Raw genomic sequence first — 7929 nt, forward strand, 5'->3', positions numbered from 1 at the left:
GAGCGTCGAGAATTGGGGATTCGAAATGTTCGGGGTTAGAGCTTTCGATGACGAACATACATGTCCGTTGAAGGACAAGGTGTATTCACAAAGGCAGCAACAAGTTGGTTTATTGGAGAAGCGGTTGTGAAGGCGAAAATAACTAACCATAAAAGGAAGGTCACACTGGGATATAATAGATGATGTTAAGAATGAATTCGGCGTAGATGTTTCTTATATGATGGCATGGAGAGCTAGAGAGAAGGCTATAAAAGATTTCGAGAGGTGATCGGCTGATTCATACAAGAAGTTGCCGGCATATATATACATACTTGATAAAACGTATCTGGATCGCTCGTTAAAATGCATAAATCACCAGAAAATGAGTTTATGTATTTGTTTGTAGCACTCAAAGCATTCATAAAGGGATTCGAGTGTTGTAGACCAATAGTTGTAGTGGATGGTGCACACCTTAAATCAACGTATAATGGTACATTTGTGTCGGCAAGTACTTTGGATGGAGCAGGTATGTGTAATTCTATTCTACGAATGTTTTTTTTTATAAATACAACATTATGCATATTGATTTGCAAATAAAGCTGCTAAAAACATACTCTGGATGTATTCTTTGGTGTAAATTTGTGAATATTATATGATGAAATACACGTAAATATGAGGTAAATATATTGTAAATATATCGTTGTTTTATAAATGATGGTGCTAAAAATACGTGTGAGATCAAATTCGGTTGAAATATGTTTTGAATATAATATAAATATAAGCGATTTTTGTAGGTAATATCCTACCACTAGCGTATGGTGTGATAGATTCGAGAATAATAAGTCGTGGACGTGGTTCTTTGAACTGTTCAACGAGCTTATGGTGTTAGGCAAAATATGTGTGTCGTGTACGATAGACATGAAAGCATAATACATGCGATTTCTAAGGTGTATCCTATCGTTCCTCATTTGGCTTGTGTATGGCATTTGTGGAAAAATGTGACAAAGCAATACACAACAAACGGTGAGGTGTTGAGTCCTATATTTTATTCACTAGCGAAAGCATACAGCGAGATGAGTTCGATAAATTGATGGAGAAGATTGGGAATGTTGATATTCGGGTAAAACGATACCTAGAAGATCTTTGGAAGAGATAAATGGTCTAGGCTTTATTCACTGTTAATAGAGGATGGACAATGACTTCGAATATAGCCGAATGTATTAATGGAAAATCAAGATTTCTTGCCGCAAGAGAGTTACATATTTTTGATTTCCTTAAAGAAGTGAGGAAGATGTTTGGTAGATGGAATTGCACAAATAGAAAAAATGGTACCTATACATTCACAACAACGATGAGGCGGTATCAAGAGATGTTGTCGATCAACGAGTACAAATCAATACGAATGAGGGTAACTTTGTTTGCAACACAAAAATTTAATCTACATTTTTACTATATGTAATGTATATTTATATATATTCCTAATATGGTAAAGCGCTCGGTAATGCTTGTTTATTTGTTAAATGGTTCTCGGGTTGAAGCGTCAACCGAATATGTGTACACGGTGAATGATGGACCGAGGCGTTTCATAATAGATTTGAAGAAGAAAACTTTGCAAGATGTTCCAACTAGACGAGATACCGTGTTCTCATGCATGGGCGGTATTGAAGAATAAAAATTTGACCGTCGATGTATATTGTTCGATTTATTCAAGCCGGAAACGATTGTGAACACATATAATGTGCCGATTGATCCTCTTCCCGATGAGACCGAGTGGAATGTTCCTAAAAGTATATCAGATGAAGTTGTTATGCCACCGATCTATAAGAGACCCCCTGGGAGGCCAAAAAAGAAGAGGGACAAGCCATTACAGGAGTTGATGATTGGTAAACGCAGAAATTCGTGCGGTAAATGTGGACGTCTTGGTCATAATAGGCGTTCGTGTGATAATCCGCCGCTCAATAAGAAGAATAAATAAGTCCATTTTGATTTTATTTGTTAAGACAATTCTACTTTAAATTTCGATTAAAAATAAAAAATGAATTCATCTTGAATTCATATCGTTCTAGTATGATTGTATTTCACATCGTTGAACATCCGATGTTTTTCAATGTAATGCTATATTGGTGGTTAAATGGTATTTGGAAAGTCTACTCTATGTTAACTTATTAGACCTTTTGTTTTGGATTTATGATTTAATAGTTGTATTTCGTATATATTTTGGCTATATTTTAGTTGTATTTTGTATGATCCGGTAGATTATACTTATTACGTTTCGTTAACTATATTTGATATATATTTTACATATATTTGAAGTGTATTTAGTTGAAATTTTAAATTTTGTAACAAACTGTAATCTTAAAAATGATCTTATGGAATATATCTGAGTTATATTTTCTGTATATATCGACTGTATTTAAATGGTTATATATACTACTTTGTTAAATAATACATTTCACAGATAATGAAAAATGGAATTTATGCATTGAAAAGATAACATACTTGAAAGAAACAACAATATAAAAACCATAAGGTGGTGTTCAATATTAATCATCCTAAAAAAGATTTCGCACATGAAACAATATGTCCAAAATGAAAAAACAGCAACAAAAGTCGCAACCAACTATGCTATTGTTCAACATGAAAATGAAAAAACACAAATGAATTGGTGGCCTAATCAAGATCCTCTTTATCAACTGCATCATAATCAGCGCCGGTCTAATTGGTCTTGGAGGCTGCTCGTTATCACTTGACGCATTGTTGTTTGACTTATCCCATGCATAGTCGCATAAAAAGGCGCCGTATCTCATACGGAGTAACTTTGCATCGAATTCGGTTGGGATGACCGCACTTGAGCTCAAGTATTCAGCGAAGGCGGCCACATACACACCACAATCACGGAACAAAAATGATCAAAAAATTTACTTATCAAAAAACCACGAAAAAAAGATGTATTTATTGTGTTTTTTATTGGAAGAGATTCTTACATGCTAGATGGAGCTTGTTGCGGGAGATTGTCTACATTCACAAGGTCAAAGTTGTCGGTTTGTTCTCTATTTACGTAAGAAGGATGTGTGGCAAAATCTATATCCGCCTTCTTCTCATAGAAATCGGTCATTTGTGACCGTGTGTCACTAGAGTAGCCAACATTTTCACTCCGACTCTAACGACGACATCATGCCTGTGACTCGGTATGAGTTGTATACGTAGATGGACCGTTTTGTAAAAAGAAAAAATAAGAAAAAAATAAACATATAAAATTTGTAGAAAAATGAATGATCTTTTCATTGGATGAGAGCGAGACATCGTTGAATGATATCACAACCAAAATCCGATGATTTTCCTTTATGTTGACGGGAATTAGTACGTTGTCAACGGTATACCATGGTACACACATTAGCCAAAAGCTTTGTGCCCGTTAATGTACTCATTACGATTCATCTTCCCTTGGCGACACATGTGGATGAATCGGGGTTTTCCAAGAGATTTGTAAATTTCAGCAACTAAAGTGTGAAAAATACAGCTGGCAGTGGTGAATCTATAGTTGCTGTTATTGTGATACTTCCCCTTCTTGCGTAGGTAGTAGAAAATAACATCAATATGCTGTAAAAACATCAATTCAGTGACTATAATCAACACTATGTTCAAAACAAATATTGCTGTATATATAGTAAATATAGTGCAATATACTTTATATATAGTAAAAATACAATTATGGACGATCTTTTGTCTTTGAACTAGTAAATTAATGTACGATATTAAATATAGCGCAAGTATAATGATGACAATATTCTATAAATACAAGTTGTGACAATAAGTACCTCAACCTACTCCCTCAACTTAAAACTATAAAAACATGGTTCAAATGAATTTAAAGGCATCAAAGAAAACGAGATACACATATACACATATATAATCTTGCTTTAAAAGTTAAAAGTTTCAGTTAAATATAGAGAAATATATGGTAAATATGCCTGAAATATATATTTTTACAATATATGTCAAATATTGTAAAAAATATACTCTAGATACATCACATTGTAATTCTATTATAAAATAAAAAAATTAGATAACAAGCGAGAAAGATATCAAAACCTCATCGGTCCAAAGTTGCCCATCCATAGATAACAAGTAGAACCAGTTTTGTCGGCTACGGTTGTAACGCCTAAATGAAACCGAAGTTCGGCATCCGCAAGATCGAGTCCTTCCTTGTTCTTTCTGTAATAATTTTCATTTGGCTTCCTGTATATCAACAATGGAAAGAACATCGTTAAGTTTATTGATAATTGAATTACGGCAAAATAAAAAAACAAGTTGTGACAATAAGTACCTTTTGTCATGCGATTTCAATAGATCGTTCTCAAGCCACTTTTGATATTCTTGAAGAAACGAAGTATCTAACGGGGCATTTATAGGGTGGTCAACAAATGGGTGTTTTTTCTGATAAATGCAAGGACTGATATTTTTGGCAGAAGAACCCGCTGAGCTAAAATTGGGACAATAAGGGGACAGGTTATATTTGCTTGGTTTCCTTTCTCGGGCAGCACCTGGATGGACAATGATCTGTTTTTCAGAGTTTGAAAACTGTGCAGTCTCACCACTTGAGCTTTGGCCCGCATTTGGTTGTACGGGAACTTGTTGTCCAGTTTCATCACTTGAACTTGTGGCCAACTATCGGTTGTACTCCAACTTGTTGTTCGTTTCATTAGTTGAACTTTGTCCAGGTTGTTGGTTGTACTCCAAGTTGGATTGGTATCGAGAATCGAGAATCATTCACCGAGACATGGTTACCGGTTATTGTCCACATTTCGAGGAGTCCTTAAACTTGACAAATCGGTTTGATCATCGCGTGGTACTTGGAGGAGGACCGAGAGGAATAACACATGCTAAAGGCGATTGATTAGCAAGTCCGCTACCATTTCCTCGATGCGGTAAATTCGAGATTAGCATTCTCCATATCGCCGATTCTGCCGAGATTCCGAAATAAAAAACAAGAAAAAAACGGCGGTGTTTGTCAATTATTGCTTATCAAAACGACATTTCGGTACTTAAAAGCCACGTTTCGGTACTTACATCAAAATTTAAATGGATTGGTGTTATGGGCACTCCATACGTTTGTGCATCACTTTTAACTCCGGTTTCTTTATCCACATCAACAACGTAAACCGGATCATTAATTGGCAACCCAACTCCCTCAACCTAAAACAATAAAAACATGGTTCAAATGAATTTAAAGGCATCAGCAAAACAGATACATATATACACATATATAGTACTGCTTTAAAAGTTAAAAGTTTCAGTTAAATATAGAGAAAATATATGGTAAATATGTCTGAAATATAGTAAACAGAAACCAGAATAAGTAACAGTGAACATAATAATCAAAATACAATTAAAATACAGCCACAACATATATGAAAAACTAATATTAAAATATCAATCCAAAACAAATATAGCACCGCTAGTATATATAAACACAATCATAACAAAAATAGCACAAATAGATACATCAAAAAGGACACTACTAACAAATCACCATGTGAAAACTATATATGTAAATACACTATAGGTAATACAAAACACAGCTAAAAATTCAATATTTTCACTTTGAATAATATACGCAAATATAGAAAAGTGAAAGAAAAAAATGAGTACCACCGGATGACTCCTGCAACGCGCGGAAGTGGCACCACCACCTTGATTCTCTTTGGTTGAAAGCTTTCTTTGTACCGCCACTTTGATTGCCTTGATAAATCCCACCATCACTATGTAAGTCAGCTTTTAACATTGTGTCGCCGACCTTTAAAATTTTCCAAAAGAAAATATAAAGTCTTCCAATAAATATATCAAAATAACTTAAAAAGTAAATAATTTCCATTTTTAGTGTTGATTTTTACCTTATCTGGTGTTTGATTGCCCTTTATTGCATCTAACAACTTTTTGAAGTAGTTATCCATGTAGTCAAACACCTACAGTTTTGAAAGATAAAAAATAGAATTAGAATCGTTAATTACTTGACACAAGCAATATGAAGTAAAAAAACATATTGAAAACAAAACGCCTACTTCTTTCTTGAAAATCCGAATCTCTTCCCTTATCGGTTAAACTCATCTCCGTTCGGGGTCTTGTAGGTGCATCTTGTTTCCTTGTCCCTTTTATCCCATTCCTTCCGTGATGGTTGTTTTCTGGAAGGAACAAACCTGAAAACCGCGTCCGTTTCTTGCCTCGCGGGAATCGGAATTAGCACTCCTTTGTTGCTTTGTTTGCCCTTTGGACGGATGCGGTGGTGTGGTACTAAAATCATCGTAATCATCGTCTGCAAATCGGTATCATGTACACCATCAACTTCATGTTTGACGTACTGGTATGTCATGTGCAACGAGAGGCAATTTAAGAGTTTCCAACTCATGGGGTGTTGGCACAACTTCCTCAAATCTACGAGAATTTGTGAACAACAAAATATAGAAACTATATTCGTATATATCTACATTGGTAACATACTAAAAAAATGAGGAAAATATAGTCAAAATATATTGATCACAAATGACTTATTTCATAAATATAGACAAAATATAATCAAAATATAGCATGTAAAACAAACATATTAAAACAGTTAAAAGACACAAAACTGTTAAAAGACTGTTTTACCGGATTTTTATCGTCTCTGAACATGCCATCCATCAATTTCTTGAATTCTGGTTTTCCTTCCGTAGTTCGCCAGTTCAAAATTCTAGGAATTAAATTCCCCGTCTTAACTGCAATGGTGGACGGGACTTTTGAGCAACATTCATACAACCATACTTGCATAGCAAGCGGCAAACCATGAATCCTATAATATTTCTTAAAACCAGCATATTTGCGCCGATGCTTACAACCAACTCTCTAAACGAATCTTTACCCCAAGGATACTCATTATATCTCCCGTCCTCTACAACATCAAAATGGATCCTTGGTATGTTTGTTGAGTTCGGCTCACCACAATGTACCCAGCGTATTTATGAAATACAATATTGCCATCTTGTTGCGTCATCCCCCTTTATCATCCCGGACGATCTTGTTGAAACACTCGATAAGCTCGTGTCTTTTAAGCGGCAATTGATTCTCCTGATTTCTACCAAAATAGTCCACCATAAGCCTATTCGGTTTTGAGTTATCATAAACAAAATCATTTTCATCAGATACACAATCTAGCCCAGTGATCAGTGCAAATTCTCTAAGGCCAAAACGCAGAACTTTACCATTTATTTCAAATGTAAAGCACCTATATGTCTTTGCCCCTAAGTTCTTTGACCATAAAGCAAGAAAAATCGTAGCTTGTACATCCAATTCTTTGCATTACGAGATATTTACCAAAACAAGAATTCCTAAACATATCCATCGTGGATCTGTTAGTTGCCTCTAATATCTTGCATTACATTAACATTCGTGTATCTACACATAGATGGTGCCAAGGGTGCTTGGTAACCAAAAATTTAGATACGAAACAACATGCCAAAAAACAAGTATGATTAACATATATTGACTAAATGTACTTAAAAATATACACAAAATAGCCGTCAACAAAATAATACCGAATGTACTTAAAAATCTTAAAAATCACGTAATAACGTCAACAAAATATACACAAAAATAACCGAATGTACTTAAAATTCTTAAAAATCACGATTATGGTGAAGAAAAATACGCACGAAATAAGCGAAGAAACAAGTGTAAAAAAAACACGAAAAAATATACTTAAAATGCACACAAAATATAAATGTTTAATTCATAGATCCGTAATAACCGAACAAAAAAAAAAGAACTAAATATACGTAAAATACAACAAAAATATACCTCTTCATCATCATCCTCATCCACATTACGTTTGGCTTTAGCAATTTTCTTGCCCTTAACATTAACAACATTGTCACCACCTTTCTCTTCTTTTGTTTCTCCATTTGAGAAACATTTTTC

General features: G+C 34.5%; 1 long non-coding RNA gene across 1 annotated transcript; it reads right to left on the minus strand.

Annotated features, from left to right (window-relative positions):
• Nucleotides 1-5701: 5701 nt before the first annotated feature.
• Nucleotides 5702-6079, minus strand: LOC132061039 (uncharacterized). Its single transcript, XR_009416088.1, has 3 exons — nucleotides 6042-6079; nucleotides 5874-5945; nucleotides 5702-5776 (listed from the first exon to the last, which is right to left on the minus strand). It is a non-coding gene; the product is annotated as an uncharacterized LOC132061039 (long non-coding RNA).
• Between the last annotated feature and the right edge of the window lie 1850 nt (nucleotides 6080-7929).

This window comes from Lycium ferocissimum, chromosome 6 (genome assembly GCF_029784015.1).
Source record: "Lycium ferocissimum isolate CSIRO_LF1 chromosome 6, AGI_CSIRO_Lferr_CH_V1, whole genome shotgun sequence".
Classification (NCBI taxonomy): Eukaryota; Viridiplantae; Streptophyta; class Magnoliopsida; order Solanales; family Solanaceae; genus Lycium; species Lycium ferocissimum.